The sequence below is a fragment of the Puntigrus tetrazona genome, chromosome 3 (genome assembly GCF_018831695.1).
Source record: "Puntigrus tetrazona isolate hp1 chromosome 3, ASM1883169v1, whole genome shotgun sequence".
NCBI classification, from domain to species: domain Eukaryota; kingdom Metazoa; phylum Chordata; class Actinopteri; order Cypriniformes; family Cyprinidae; genus Puntigrus; species Puntigrus tetrazona.
Genome location: NC_056701.1, coordinates 1,942,668 through 1,959,617, shown reverse-complemented (window position 1 = coordinate 1,959,617; position 16,950 = coordinate 1,942,668). Strand labels below are relative to the sequence as shown.

At 42.0% G+C, this 16,950-nt stretch overlaps 1 long non-coding RNA gene and 1 pseudogene across 1 annotated transcript; one reads left to right on the top strand and one right to left on the bottom strand.

Annotated features, from left to right (window-relative positions):
- The first annotated feature begins 3,567 nt into the window (after positions 1-3,567).
- LOC122329655 lies at positions 3,568-11,409 on the top strand (annotated as a pseudogene).
- Positions 11,410-15,888: 4,479 nt separating this feature from the next.
- On the bottom strand, positions 15,889-16,929 carry LOC122330717. Its single transcript, XR_006248070.1, has 4 exons — positions 16,824-16,929; positions 16,638-16,673; positions 16,445-16,507; positions 15,889-15,919 (listed from the first exon to the last, which is right to left on the bottom strand). It is a non-coding gene; the product is annotated as an uncharacterized LOC122330717 (long non-coding RNA).
- Positions 16,930-16,950: the final 21 nt, after the last annotated feature.

The window sequence follows — 16,950 nt, the reverse complement described above, 5'->3', positions numbered from 1 at the left end:
TTTGTATTTAAGTTTTCAGAAGCTCTTTTAATCTGTGTGATTGCTAGATCTTTGACAGGGGAACCAGGCAATTACAGTAAATATGAACACGTTATTATTTTATTTTTAATATAAATAATCAATGTTGGGAGGAACTGGTTCTATGTAGCAGCGTTACATAATTTAATTACAAAATAAATGTAACTGTAATCATATAATGTGGAATATCAAAGAATATGCCACATTTTAGATAAATTTAAATAAAACAAAAGTAAGGTTTAATTAAAAATTCAGTATAGACTACGCAATTTTTGTATGATTTTTTAGATCAAAATGACTGATTTTGTCATGGTAATTTTTGTAAATTTGTGACAAATTAGCATTTCCTTTTATTACGATATCAAATATACCAAATGAACTCAAGTCAAGTCACCTTTATTTATAAGTATAATATACTTTTTGCGTTGTCATTCAATCATATTTACTTAAACAAGTTAACAAGTAAAGGTTATTTACTGCACACTAACAACTGTTCAGGTATCGGCTACATATAAATCATCTTTAGCAATTTGAGACTTCATCAACACCACCTATAAAAGTCAGGAGCGTCTGCACGATATCTTTTTTTGCGGCCAGGGACAGCGAGTTGATCATAGACAATGTTCAATAATTTAGCCTTCATAAATGGAAAAGTAATACATTATTCGGAAATGTAAATGGTCAAAATATCAACAAAACATTGTGCTTTTATAAAATAACTAGGAAAACAGAACTTCACATGAACCGGAACGCTATTGACTCAGTATGATAAATATATTTAAGGAAGCTTTAAATGTAGGCTACTACTTTAAAAAGAAATTAATGAATTGATCAAATTGAACAGATTAATTGTTATAGTAAACGTGTATAGTAATACATTTCTAAATTCTAACTAATAAATTCATAGCATGGCTGGTTCTGTCAGTAGAAATACGGTGCACACAGGACTATAATTTACTGTTGAAATGTTTGCGGGGAAATCTCAGGCCCGTCTGAGCTCGTGCTAAAACCCGCAGGTACACCTGCTGACGCCTGATAAGAGTTCATTAATTTTGGTCGTGTTCTGTTGCCATCATACTTAAAGCTGTCACACCCCTGGACTGTTTTGTCTGTGTTTTCATTCCCTATGTGCTCTGTGTGTCCTAGTTTCTGTCCTTTCAGTAAAGTCATTGTCGACCCCTTTATAACTTTGCCTCTATTTAGTGCAAGTTTGTCTGGTTTCATCTATGTATACGTGTGGTTGTTGTCCATTATTATGAATTTATTAAAAAGAAGATAGTAGATTAAAATGAAGTAAGCAGCGTGTATATCCGCTCTTTATTTTGCTTTTTTGATCAGTTTTATTTTTGTTTTTTTTGTCATGAATGAACCTGTTGTCAAGGTCCTCCAGTTGGCTCTGGGGGACCACTCTTTCGAGGACCACACAAATGACGTCATGCACTACCTAGACAGCTGCCGCTGCACATTTTATCAAACTGGACTAAACACCTCCAACACAAGCGCAGCTGTCCAGGGATAGTCCTTTGAGCTGCCTTCATCGAGTGGGTGCTGCTGTCAAATCTCCGGTGACCTGTGAATATCACGGATGATGATGATGATGATGATGATAACCACTGCCCGTCGTGCAGACCCTGTGCAAGATCTGGGAGGATGAGTTGCAGGTCTTGCTAGTTGTGCCATACTGGCCCACCTGGACCTGCTTATCCCAAACTCATGCTCTTCATAGAAAACAGCCCCTCTCTGGCGAATATGTCTGAGGAAGGACCTCCTTACTCAGGGGTTAGGCACCATTTGGCACACACGTCCGGATATCTGGAACCTCTATGTGTGGCTTCTGGATGAGAAGCGGCAGACTTGAGTGGTCTCCCACAGACTGTGGTGGACACAATCACTCAGGCTAGAGCCCCTTCTACGAGGCAGGCCTATACACTGAAGTGGAGTCTGTTCGCAAACTGGTGTTCTTCTTGCTGAGAAGACCCCAAAGGTGTGCGAATGGAGTAGTGCTTTCTTTCCTGAAAGAAAGGTTGGAGCACAGGCTGCCACCCTCCACCTTGTGGCTGTGATTGCAGCTCATCATGATGCAGTGGATGGTCTGTCCTTGGGCAAGCATGATCTCATTGTGAGTTTTCTGTGGGGTGCCAGGAGGTTAAATTCTTCTAGGTCACCTCTAGTGCCCTCCTGGGACCTATCTGTCATCCTGGCTGGACTTGAGAGATGTCCCTTTGCTTAGATCACATTCACTTCCATAAAGAAGGTCTGGGACCTCCAAGTATTTTTGGTGAGCAAAGAGTACCTTGTGTTTGGGTCGAAGTTGGTTTACTGGATAGTGGATGTCATTGTCTTGGCATACTAGGCCCAAGACAAACCGTGCCTCCTGTGGGAGAGAGCTTACACCATTCTGATTCTCTATGGCGAATATTTGTAGAGCTGCAGGCTGGGCGACACTGAATACCTTTGTGAGATTCTTCAGTCTTCGCATTGAGGGGATGCAAGTGCCTATCCCCTCTTCCAGTAAGTTCATCGAACACTGGTTGAGTATCCTCCAGCACTCTCGGCAGTCAGATTTTGCGGGGCCAATGTACTTGGCTAGGTGACTAGGTAATCCTATATGTGTGCTCTTCCAAAGTAAGGTTTGGAAGCCTCTCGCTGCTATTTGATCACTTCTGGTGGCCTAATATGGCTAGGGATGTGAGAAGGTATGTCCAGGGACGAAAGGAATGCGCCATCATCTACCTGCTAGAAATCTCTGCCTGTTACCCATTCCCAACCAACCATGGTCATACCACATTTCATGACCAATCTGCCCCCATTTTATGGTAGTAAAATTTTATGTTCAACCAAGTGTTCAGATATTATGGAATCCATGCAGTTCATCTCATGATCCTTTTCTCACTTCTATGTGTGACCGTAAGACTCCTCAGACTACCATCCCCAGTCTCTAAGGACAGTCTGAGAGGAAAATCCAAGAGATTGGGTGGTTCCTGCATACTTTGTGCCATGGCCACCAGGACTCTTGGAACCAGTTCCTGATCTGGGCCGAGTATGTGCAGAACTCAAGTTCAAGCCAGTCAAAGTGAAATTACTTTACGGACTGCTTACTTACCTACTACTCTACTATGACAATCTCTGCTGTGTGTATATAAACATCTTGTTATTTCACTCACCTCACTGCTCGGTCTGCTTCTGTAACATAGACACGTAAGAAAATAAACAAAACACACAGAAAAGTCCACGGTGTGATAGCATGTTTATATTTAAGACAAATATGTTATATTTATATATTATGACATAAATATATACACGTATTTTGTTTTTCAAAATATTTGCTGTGTCTGTGTGTATTATTATATATATTATATCAATTGTGTTGTCTTTTGTTACATAAAATGATTCATTGTTATTGTTATAGAAATTGTATCATTTATTTGTTTTAAATTTAAAAAAAAGTAATCATTCAATCAATCTTTATCTCTTCAATAGAAAAAAAAACGAGGACTGGACTAGAAAGGCTTTTTAAATGAACTTTTACAACAGTAAAAGACTGAAAAAATGAATGACCTATTTCACAAACTCCATCTTGAAGGCAGACACATTAATAAACTAGGAGCTGCAGATGTTCTTCAAATAAGTGAACATTCATTACAGTCTTATTCTGAAGAGAAACTGATTAAGAATTTCCTCCAAAAACTAATGATGATGAACTACAAAGCAAGAGAAATTAATGTTGAGGAGATTAAATTAATAAACAAGAGCATATGCAACAAGAAGACAATGACTCATCTGAAACTGAGAATGATATTTTCTATGAAATGGCTTTCTGTAACAAAAAATTAGCCAATCTACTGGAATTCATCCAATGGATGTTCAGATGGCAGTGTTTCATTGTGCTGATAGTTTCCTAAAGCAGATGATGGTGACAAAACTGCCTCAGTGTCAGTACGCCCTGCCTCTGCTTGTTCCTGATCCATTCACACAACAGATTGAGTTTCCTCTCTGGACATTTAGACAAATCAACAAGAGCTGGAAGATGAAAATACTCAACAGTGAATTCAGTCAAATCCAGCCGATATACAAGGCGGAAACTCCCATGGTGTTTTTCTTCAGGTTTGGCTCTGTGTCTTCATCCAAGTCTCAGCTGATGAATAGTCTGATCAATGAGAAACACAACACGTTCTTCCACAGGAACTGTACAGGCAGCAGCAAAACCAGAGTCCTGATGGATGGAGTGGTGGAGATCGCTTGGTTCTGCCCTTCAGGGTCACATGATGATAAATTCAATGACTGTGTAGCGTTCTGTAATCTACACGTGTGATGCAGGAGACCATGAGAAACAGCTGCAGATCCTCTCTGAAATGAGCTCAGTTAATGTTGTTCTTTTACCACAACTAGACAAAACTGACAGAAGTGACAGAAGCGATAATGCAAAACCTGTACAAGAATAAAAGGCCACTTATTTGTCTTTTTACTGAGGATGAATCTGTAGTAACTAAAAGGAAAAAGGAAAATTCAAAATTGGTCTAAAAGACAGAAATCAGTCAGATGTCTCAAAAGAACTGAGAAGAGCTATAAATAATTGTCTGTCAGATTCATTCAAGTCATTTTCAGACTTGAAGATGTCTCCAAACACTCATACATAAGAGTAGATGAGGAAGATGATGATAACTGCAGGAGAGGAAGAGGAGCAGCACAGCAGATGATTAGTTTACTGGAGAAGAAAGATCTGACAGAAATCAAAGACTCATTTCTACCCTGCCAAGGGATTTTGTGGCATCAGTGGAGTCAGAAGAATAAAGATCTACATCGACCTCGAGCAGATGAGACAGAAATGGAAATAAGTAGAAAACAAACAGAGATGAAGACAATCCGTAAACAGCAGTTTGAATCTAATATCAGTGAATTTATGAAGTTATTTATTAAAGAAATGAACTCAGATGCAAACAAGATGTTTTTCCTCAAATAGCTCAGAATCTTCCTGGATGAATATATCTCAGGTGATCTTTCTGATCTACATTACAAATACGATGAAAAGTGGTCAACAGTTTTAAAACTGAAAGAGAACAATGAAAAACCAGAGCACATCAGAACTAAACACTTAGAACTGGAGAGAATATCTGAGGAACTTCAAGCTGCAGCCTTTGGTTTGGAGCACATCATGAGGGAGATCGGTCAGATCTATCAATCATGTTCATCTGTGAAGGAGAACAAGAAAGACCTGCAGGTTCACTTCTCTTCTCTCCCGGGTCTTGCAGCAGAGATGATGATCTCTGGATCTCCACTGGAGTTGATGGATGGAGATGCTGCTCATGTTCCTGTGATCTGGATCTCTGCTGTTCTAGATCAACTAGTCCAGAAGCTGGGAGACCAGAGAGTGCTGTCAGTTTTAGGGATCCAGAGCTCTGGGAAATCCACCATGCTGAATGCCATGTTTGGACTCCAGTTTGCTGTCAGTGCTGGCAGATGCACCAGAGGAGCTTTCATGCAGTTGGTCAGAGTCTCAGACGAAATGAAAACACAGATGAACTTTGACTATATTCTGGTTGTTGATACTGAGGGTCTTCATGCTCTAGAACTGGCTGGAAGATCAACAAAGGATCATGACAATGAACTGGCCACATTTGTTGTTGGCCTTACAAATTTGACATTAATCAACATTATTGGTGAAAACCCATCTGAGATGCAGGACATTCTTCAGATTGTTGTTCAGGCCTTCATGAGAATGAAGAAGGTCAGACTGAATCCCAGCTGTGTGTTTGTGCATCAGAACGTTTCAGACATCACAGCTGGACAGAAAAACATGGAGGGAAGAAGACGACTGCAGGAGAAACTGAATGAGATGACAAAACTTGCTGCTGAAGAGGAAGACTGTGATGTTGAATATTTTAGTCATTGAATTTGATGTTCATAATGATATTAAAGTATATTGCTCAGCTCTGGGAGGGCAGTCCACCCATGGCACCACCAAACCCAAAATATTGTGAGAATATTCAACAATTAAGGAAAAATATTATATCTCATACCTCAAAAACACGTGGAATAATGCTGAAAGACATAAAAGTTCATATTGAAGATCTCTGGGAGGCTTTGCTGAATGAAGGATTTGTGTTCAGCTTCAGAAATTCTCTGGAGATTTCGGTCTACAGGAAGTTGGAGACCGAGTACAGCAAGTGGTCCTGGAGTCTTCGTTGTACCATGCTGGAAACAGAAAACAAACTACACAACAAAATTGAAAATGAAGCAGTTCATGAAATTGAGGAAACTGACCTTCGAAAAGAACTGGAGAAGACAAGTGAGAAAGTGAAAAAATCAATGTCAGAATTTTTTGAGAAAGACAAAGATGCTGCTTTATTAATTCAGTGGAAAACGTCATTTAAAATCAAAATCAAAGAGCTTCAGGAAAACATTGTGAGAGAAACAAAGAGAAAATTAAGTGGATTCTTCAAAATCGAGATCTGAAAAAGATAGATGCTCAAAGGACACATCATGAAAACAAGCAAAAAAAGCAAAGAACTTGCTCTAAAACTCAGAGACAAAACAAATGATGAAAAAACACTGAAGATAGAGTTTGATTTGTTTTGGGAACAAAGTGTGAAGAAGATTATTACAGAAACATCTCCAATCACCTCCGAGGATCGCCACCTTAACGTGGTGGAGGGGTTTGAGTGCCTGAATGACCCTAGGAGCTAGGTTGTCCGGGCTATATGCCCCCTGGTAGGGTCTCCCATGGCAAACAGGTCCTAGGTGACAAGCCAGACAAAGAGCGGTCCATGATACCCTTATGGAAAAGACCTGGAAGGAGTCGCGACGTCGCCCGGTATGGCGCAGCCGGGGCCCCGCCATGGAGCTAGGCCTGGGGCTGGGGCCGGCATGCGAAGCGCCTGGTGGCCGGGTCTTGCCCCACGGACCCGGCCGGGCTCAGCCCGAAACAGCGGCGTGGGACCATCCCCGTGGGCCCACCACCTGCAGGAGGGGACCGTAAGGGGCGGTGCCTTGTGGTTTGGGTAGCAGTCGGGCGGGGACCTCGACAACCCAACCCCTGGACTTAGAATCTAGTTTTAGGGACATGGAACGTCACCTCTCTGGGGGAAGGAGCCTGAGTTGTTGCGTGAGGTTGAGAGATACCGGCTAGAGATAGTCAGGCTCACCTCCACGCACTGCTTGGACTCTGGAACCCATCTTCTCGAAAGGGGCTGGACTCTTCACTACTCTGGTGTTGCCCGCAGTGAGGCGGCAGGCTGGTGTGGGCTTGCTCATAGCTCCCCAGCTTAGCCGCCATGTGTTGGAGTTTAACCCGGTGGACGAGAGGGTCGCCTCCCTGCGACTTCGGGTTGGGGAGGACTCTCACTGTCATTTGTGCCTACGGGCCGAATGGCAGTGTAGAGTACCCGGCCTTCTTGGAGTCCTTGGGAGGGGGTGCTGGAAAGTGCTCCAACCGTACACCTGGCATCAGGACACCCTAGGGCGGAGGTCGATGATCGACTTTGTGGTTGTATCATCTGATCTCCGGCCGCATGTCTTGGACACTCGGGTGAAGAGAGGGGCGGAGCTGTCAACTGATCACCACCTGGTGGTGAGTTGGATCCGTTGGCGGGGGAGGAGGCCGGACAGACTTGGCAGGCCCAAACGTACCGTGAGGGTCTGTTGGGAACGTTTGGCAGAGACCCCTGTCAGGGAGATCTTCAACTCCCGCCTCCGGCAGAACTTTGACCGGATCCCGAGGGAGGCTGGAGACATTGAGTCCGAGTGGACTATGTTCTCTACCTCTTTGGTCGACGCAGCCGTCCGGAGCTGTGGCCGTAAAGTCTCCGGTGCGTGTCGTGGCGGCAACCCCCGGACCCGATGGTGGACACGGAAGTAAGGGATGCCGTCAAGCTGAAGAAAGGAGTCCTATCGGGCATGGTTGGCCCGAGGGACCCCTGAAGCAGCTGACAGGTACCGGTGGGCCAAGCGGACTGCTGCCCGGGTGGTTGTGCAGGCAAAAACTCGGGTCTGGGAGGAGTTCGGGGAGGCCATGGAAAATGACTATCGAACGGCCTCAAAGAGGTTCTGGCAAACCGTCCGACGCCTCAGAAAGGGAAAGCAGTGCCCTGCCAACACCGTATATAGTGCTGATGGGAACCTGCTAACCTCGACTGGGGATATTGTCGGGCGGTGGAAGGAATACTTTGAGGACCTCCTCAATCCCGTCAACACGTCTTCCACTGAGGGAGCAGAGGCCGGGGATCCGGGGGGGGACTCGACCATTACCCTGGCTGAGGTCACTGAGGTGGTTGAGAAGCTCCTCGGTGGCAAGGCACCAGGGGTGGACGAGATCCGCCCGGAATACCTCAGGTCTCTGGATGTTGTGGGGCTGTCTTGGCTGACACGCCTCTGCAGCATCGCGTGGACGCGGGGGAAAGTGCCTCTGGACTGGCAGACGGGGTGGTGGTTCCTCTTTTTAAGAAGGGGACCGGAGGGTGTGCTCCAACTATAGGGGATCACACTTCTCAGCCTCCTGGGAAAGTCTATGCCAGGGTACTGGAGAGGAGAATCCGCCCGATAGTTGAACCTCGGCTTCAAGAGGAACAATGCGGGTTTCGCCTGGACGTGGAACACTGGACCAGCTCTATACCCTCTCCAGGATGCTGGAGGGTTCTGGGAGTTTACCCAACCAGTCTACATGTGTTTTGTGGATTTGGAGAAGGCATTCGACCGGGTTCCTCGTGGTGTCCTGTGGGGGTGCTCTGGGAATATGGGGTAAGGGGCCCTTTGCTAAGGGCTGTCCGATCCTGTATGATCAGAGCAGGAGCTTGGTTCGCATTGCCGGCATTAAGTCAGACTTGTTTCCAGTGCATGTTGGACTCCGACAGGGCTGCCCTTTGTCACCGGTCCTGTTCATTATTTTTATGGACAGGATTTCTAGGCGCAGTCAGGGGCCGGAGGGGGTCTGGTTTGGTGACCACAGGATAGCTTCTCTGCTTTTTGCTGATGATGTTGTTCTGTTGGCTGCATCTGGCCAAGACCTACAGTGTGTGCTGGGGCGGTTTGCAGCTGAGTGTGAAGCGGCAGGGATGAAAATCAGCACCTCCAAGTCTGAGGCCTTGGTCCTCAGTCGGACAAGGGTGGCTTGCCCCCTTCAGGTTGGTGGGGAGCTCCTGCCCCAGGTGGAGGAGTTTAAGTATCTTGGGGTCTCGTTCACGAGTGAGGGAAGGATGGAACGAGAGATTGACAGGCGGATCGGTGCAGCTTCTGCAGTAATGCAGTCGCTGTACTGGTCTGTCATGGTGAAGAAAGAGCTGAGCCGCAAGGCGAAGCTCTCGATTTACCGGTCGATCTTCGTCCTACCTCTCACCTATGGTCATGAGCTTTGGGTCATGACCGAAAGAATGAGATCCCGGATACAAGCGGTCGAAATGAGTTTCCTTCGTAGGGTGGCTGGGCGCCCCAGAGATAGGGTGAGGAGTTCAGTCACTCGGGAGGAGCTCGGAGTAGACCCGCTGCTCCTCCACATCGAGAGAGGCCAGCTGAGGTGGCTCGGGCATCTGTTCCGGATGCCTCCCGGACGCCTCCCAAGGGAGGTGTTCCGGGCATGTCCCACCGGGAAGAGGCCCCGGGGAAGACCTAGGACACGCTGGAGAGACTATGTCTCTCGGCTGGCCTGGGAGCGCCTCGGTGTCCCCCCGGAAGAGCTGGAGGAAGTGTCTGGGGAGAGGAAGTCTGGGCGTCCCTGCTTAGACTGTTGCCCCCGCGACCCAGCCCCGGATAAGCAGAAGGAAAAGAAGAAGAAGAAGAAGATCTCCAATCAAAGACATTGATGCATTGAGAGATGTCAAAGTCCTCCTCAGTGACATCTATAAAAGTGCTCCTCTGGGTCAATGGAGTGACAGCAGGGACATTTTTGTTGTGCAGCATTATTCTGAATATGTTATTTTCAGAAAGACAACAAAAAGTCGGATTAAGGAGGTTTACCAAACAGATACAGAAACACTTGGATACACTCAAACTTTGTCTATAGAGGATGAAGCCCAGATCAGATCATTACTCACAGATGCTGATCAGGAAACAGACAGAATGATTCAGTCATTTAATATTTCAAAGATGGGCTACAACAAAAGCTACATTAAACAACTAACAGATTACATCAGCACAAGTGTAACAAAACATCAAGAAGGTCCTGTGAAATATATGTTCAAAAAAAAAAATTCCTCATTGATTTGATTTATTCCATCTTCGAGAACGCAAACAAGATGATTATTAACCAACAAAGGATGTTTAGAGAAGCCAACGATCCTGTCGTATATGCCAAAAAAAGAGAGAAGAATACTATAGTATTTTTCAGAAATACTGTCTTGGAGCAACATCAACTGCCATTTTTGGAAAAAGTATTTGTCAGAAACTCAAAGAGCCAATTCAGCAGAGTGTCTACAAGAAGACTGCCCGAAATTTGACAAATGAAATAAGATCAAACTGTCCATCATTGAATGGAAACAGATCAAATCTAGAGAAACACATCCTAAAGACACTGGCAGAAGAGGAGAACTTTGACAAATACATGAACTACATTAATACACCCAGAGATTACTTCAAGAAATTGATCAGAGATGAAGTCAGTCGCTACATCAATGATAAATTCAATGTCTGTGTTTTTCCAAAAATGAAGGAGAACATTAAACTTCTGCAGCAGAAGATCATTAAAGCAGCTCATGAAGCTACTGAACATGTTCAAGTCAACAGTGTCGACAAGTTGGTTTGTGGTTGAAGAGTTTCACACAGCAGCTCTCAGACGAGCTGATCTTCTCTGAAAAAGACCTCAGTGGAGTCAAACATAATGATGCTGATGATTTCAACCTCCTAGAAGATGTGATAAGAAAAGAATTTGCTGCTATAATGTCTGAGATCAGCAGTAGTTTCAACACAGAAACATTTCCATTCGATCTTGACTGTAAATACAGACCAGATGAGCTTCTGATAATTCACTTGTGTCAGTGCTGTTGGGTTCAGTGTCCGTTCTGTGGAGCCATCTGCACCAACACCATAGAAAAACATGATGGAGATCACAGTGTTCCTTTCCACAGAGTGGATGGAGCAAATGGGATAATATACAGGAATACAACAAACTTGTCTATTAGCATCTGCACATCATCAGTAGCAAATAAAAAAAAATATTTTCATCCCAAACCCTCAGATGATCCAGTCCCATGGAATAAATACAGAAGCACAGGAGGTGATTTTGCTAAGTGGAACATTACCCCTGACACCTCTGAACTGCCCTACTGGAAGTGGTTTGTGTGCAGATTTCAGAAAGATCTGGAAAAATACCACAAAAAAACATTTGAGGAGAGTGGTAAAATACCAGATGAATGGAGAAAATATTCAAAACGGCAAGCCATTGAATATTTGTATAAATACATGTAACTGAACAGATTACCTGAGCAAAATAAATTTAGAACTTTTTTTCTAGGTATTTGATTTGCAGACAAACTTTAAATTGGCTTAAGAAAGCCTGATCAGAAAAAAAAAGTGTTATGCTGGTTTTTCAGTGCAAATTTTGCTTGTTAGGAAAATATCAGTGAATATTGAAAGACATTTTCGAGAGAGTGATTATGCATGAATAAAATTCATTATCTAGAAGGATCAAATCGATTTGAGAATTGCCATTGCCATCATCATAGCCTTCACATTCTTCTGATTTCAGTAATCCTTCTTCATCAAGCTAGCTTAATATATTCAACAGGTGAATTCTTCCCAAAAAGACCATCAGACAGCTGCAGCTCATCCAGAACGCTCTAATGTTGTAAATACAAATGCATTCAATTTAGAATTTTTTTTTATCAAGATGCTGAACACCAAGTGCTCAAAACTCATTATGCAATTATGCCCCTGGACCATAATGGCCATAGTATAACCTGTCCCTGCTTCTAGAGCCAGTCCCCTCACACATTCTCCAAGCAATCTATCCAACTGTTTTTCCCTTTTACCAGCACTCACACGTCATGAACGCATCTCTCCTCACAGGCTTTTTCCCCTCAACACACAAGTATGCTTAGGTAGCCCCAATGCTCAAAATAAATAGTTACAGACCTTTCTCTCTTTCCATTCATAGTAAAAACACTTGACAAAGTTTTTTTTCAACAAGATATAATTATTTGGTTCACAGAATACCTAACTAGACATGAACCAGTCAGGTTTCAGAAGTGGCCGTTCAACTGAGCATATATTACTGTTGGTCACTAAAGCTTTCTGGATTGCAAAAGCTTATTTCAGATCATCAGATCTAATGCATTTGTGTAACGCTGTGAATGATCAGATTGTTCTCACCACTCTCTTATCACTGGGCATCACAGAAACTCTACTTCACTCATTTGAATCTCACCGTACAGTTTTTTTTAATGATTGTCTAGATGGAAAGGTATGCAGACTCATCAATTCAATTGATTATAGGGGACCCTCAGGGATATGTTCTTGGACCTCTCCTCTTTACCGTATACTACATCACTGGTGTATGATTTCTCCTAACATTTTCTTCTTTCATTTCAACACTGTGAGTTTTCCGCAACCAGCAGTTCGTGCACAACTGGAGTTACCGAGAACAGTCGGACTGGTACCCTTAGTGGCGGTGCCTGGGAACACCTTGACATCGAAACAAGAAATCACTTCTCTCCTGGAAACTATTTCTCACATGATGTCTTGGCCATGATGTGGATCCAGTTCACTCTCAGTGCTGGTTTTTCTTCAAAACCGCTTTAAGGTGAGGGTAACGCCAGCTAGACTCAAAGTATATGTAGAGGTCATTTCAGCGAGCCATGTGCCCGTTGAGGGCACTTGAGGTTTATTTTCTTTTTTTAGAACTAAGTTGCTAGCTATCAAATTTACACAGATCGCTAACATCAAATTAAATTATATAATCACTTATAATCTGTGCTGTGTGAATTTAGTGTTTAGGTTGCTGACAGACAGTTCTTGTTTAAATGCCTATTGAAGTAATGAAACTTTTTAAAATGTAGCCATTTTTGGTTAGTCCTCAAAACTCTTTATGCAGCGTTTGATCCAAGATTCAAGCAGATGGCCAGATTTGGTTTCAGCAATTTGATGATGAGATGTTTGTGAACTGTGTTCCTGTTTTTGATGTTTCCAGTATTTTCAGCAAGAAAACGTTCATGTACTTTCTGTGGCTCCACTGTTTTTATAGTTTCAGCACAACACTGGATCCTGTTAAATTAGTAAACGTTTTTAAAAACAGGTGAAAATCATCTCTATAAAGTTGGTCAGCAGCAGGAAGCATGAAGTGCTTGGCACCCCAAAGCATCACTGACTGTAGAAACTTTACACTGGACCTCAAGCAAAGTTTAAGGTTGTTGAAGAGTGGCTCGACACAAGGAAAGCGACAGCTGAAACCCATGTCTTCTGCATCGTCAATGTGTAGTGCTTCTTGAAGCACCGACTCCTGCTGCAGTCCACTCTTTCTGAATCTCCCCACATTTTTTAATGTGTTTTGTTTCACAATCCTCTCCAGGGTGCAGTTATCCCTATTGCTTGTACACTTTTTCTACCACTTCTTTTCCTTCCCTTCGCCTCTCTATTGCAATGACCTTTGTGTCTTTCCCTCCTTGCGCAAGGTGTCAATGGTTGTCTTTTGGAGAACTGTCAAGTCAGCGGTCTTCCCCATGATTGTGTAGCCTACAGAACTAGACTGAGAAACCATTTAAAGGCCTTTGCAGGTGTTTTGAGTTAATTAGCTGATTAGAGTGTGGCACCAGTTGTCTTCAATATTGAACCTTTTCACAATACAGGCAAAAATGAAACAGAATTACAAATGAGTGACTATTGAAACAAACTAGAAAATCAAGAAATTGAAAACAAGAGAGAAAAATAAACAGAAAGCATAAAAGACCCCAAAACATAAAAATATTTAAAAAACTTAACATGTAATCAAATTAGTAAAGTAAAAGTGAAAAATAATTAAATGGACCTCTCTCCGAAATTAAAATTGGGCACATGAGATTTTCTCCCAACCGTTTACATTCACTTAATGATAGACTAAAATTAATAAATTAGTAAGATATTTGATCATCTTCAGAACACAACACTTTGATGAAATTCAAGAGCTTTCTGATCGTCCAGACAGCAACAGATCGAGCTACCACAATAAAGGCCCAGAAAGAAGAAAACACAATCTCACAGTTGAAACTGATGGTTTTGAACTTTATTAACTTTGAAAGCTTTAGATAATGTTTCAGTCACATCACTTGTAATAGCCTGTTTGGACAGGTTCAGAAGAATCTACGCTAATACTAGTCTTGTTTCTTTCTTAATCTGTTTCACAGTTTGTATCCAGACTAGATGGTGGATCAGCACCCAGAGATTATGTTCATCAGAGACCAGAACACCTAGATGCGCTTAGTGTACAGATCACCAGATGCACACACACACACACACACACACACACACACACACACACTCATTTACACTACCTGACACAGCTGTGTTTAAAATTGAACTGGAAGTTAAGTGCTGGGCGTCCGGTCAGAGGAGAACTGACACCAACTGAGTCTGGTTTCTCCCAAGGTTTTTTTTGGATGGGGTTTTGGTTCCTCCGGCTTGCTTTGTTGGGGACACTTAACTTCTAGTGATTATCGTCAAATTGATTATTGATTGTTCACTCTCGTCATTATACATCCCTGTCATTATACTGTACAGTGCTTTGATACAACCTGTGTTGTTAAAAACGCTATATAAATAAAAATGATTGATTGATTGATTGTTTGGATTATCCCTGTATTCACTGATTGATCAGACTGCTATCCTGGTTTTGACTCTCTACCTGACTATTCCTCTCCGTTTGCTCCACTAAACATCCATATGTGGATTATTTCTTTAGAAAAAAGAAGCTGAAACACACACAGACCGTATAAAATCAATCTATGTTTGCTATCTGCAATAAACACGTTTAAGCATTTCTTCTCTTAAAAATCAGACTTGAGTTTGTTAATGTTGATAAACCTTCTAACATTGCCCAAAATATGCCACAAAATGCACACAGAGACACAAACACACAGATATCAGGTGATGTTTACAGGGTTTACTTCCACCGATTACACACATTGTGAAAACTTACACACAAATCCAATAATCGCATACGCGAAACGCAAAAAATGCCTCACATCAAATGCCAAGTAAACAACTCTTTAATCAATTTAAAATGTTGGATTGCATTTCTTTGTGTTTTTGTCTTTCATGATTTTAGAAGGCGTTACATATCCATATTATTCAAGGACAACATCTGTATGACTACATGACTGAACATGACAGCTCCGAACCCAGAAAAGACACGCTGGTTCTCGGACCAAATGTGAATCCAGTTCCCAGGACCTTTAACTCCAGCCCGTCTATCAGACTGAGAGATGCTCCCGTGTCAACCCCCAGTCCCACTTTTACACCAACTGGACCCGCTTGAGCTGATGCACTAGCAATTTCGGCTCGAGCCATTGCTGCGGCTGAAATGATATTAGCTTCAGCACTAGCTCTGGCGTTGGGGCCTCTGGCTTCTGCCTCAAATAAACTGAATTCAGCACGAGCTAGCCCAACTCCTGCTTCCGCACATACTCCAGCTTTGGGGATCCTCTTTCCCGGTGCGTTTTTTGGTTTATCCGCATATGCTTTACTTTGAGCATAAACGGCTTTTGTAAAGGCTTCTGCTGGCCTGTCAATGTTGTCAATCACGTTTATGGTGTTTGTAATGTGGCATGTGCTAAATTTAGCTGATGCAAGTTCCATGCTTGGCTTTTTTACAATGTCCTTTTGGATTTCCCATGTTTCCGGTTTGTATAATTTCTCTCTGAGCGCTCCTAAACACGTCACTTTTAACGGTCAAATCTGCTTCAAATGGTCTTTTACACCTGCGTGCTATAAATTATTTCAGGGTTACCTAAAAAACAACAGCAACAGAAATTATTAGCTTTAGCCATTTGAGTGTATCGTGAAGAAGAAAAGATATATTTGCACAGCCTGTAAGCTGTACGTATACTATTTGGTGTGATTTAGACTGTTGGCTAGAATTAGTTTTGCCAGGATCTAAAGCAATTCTATATTTCTAGCAAAGCAGAATTATTATTAGAAGACCAGGACCACAATTTCAGTACTTACAAAAATAGTTGAAGATAATTGTAAATACAAACAAACAAACAAACGAAAAACCCACAAATGTTACAAATATCACCATATTACCAAATATCAAAATGAAAGAGGATATATATATATATATATATATATATATATATATATATATATATATATATATATATATATATATATATATATATACATTATACTTTATATAATTTATACACATCATTTTTTTGTAAATAAATACACTAAATACATACATTTACAAACACAATTACAATATAGAGTTTTGGCATTGTTATTAAATATAGGCAACTATTAAACTTACTTTCATGTTCATGTCGCCTTGATTCTTGGTTTTCAGTCTCAGAGCCTACAGTTGCTCTTAGTTCTTTGGTGGAGCCACATAATTTATAAACATAAACATACCAAAGTTGGAAAAGGAAACATTTTATAACATTATCAAATAAAACATACGTGCAATTTTTTTTTGTAAATATAGGCCAACTAAATGCACTTACCTTCAGGATCATAGTGGGTCAATTCTCTCCGCAGGTCTTTGGAGAAGCCACATAATTTATATACATGAGACACCAAAATGAAAAAACTTTATATTTTGATATTAAAATATTATAAACAAAATACATATATTAACAAATGCAAAAAATGTTTAATGATAGTAAATATACTCCAACTAATGCACTTACCTTCAGGATCAATGAGTCTTGATTCGTGAAACATTTTTGTGTGTTGCAAGTCTGAAAAACTAACCAGGTCTTTGTAGCTATGACAAGCATAAAACAGGGAAGGAGCAGCTTAAACCAGCAGCATAAC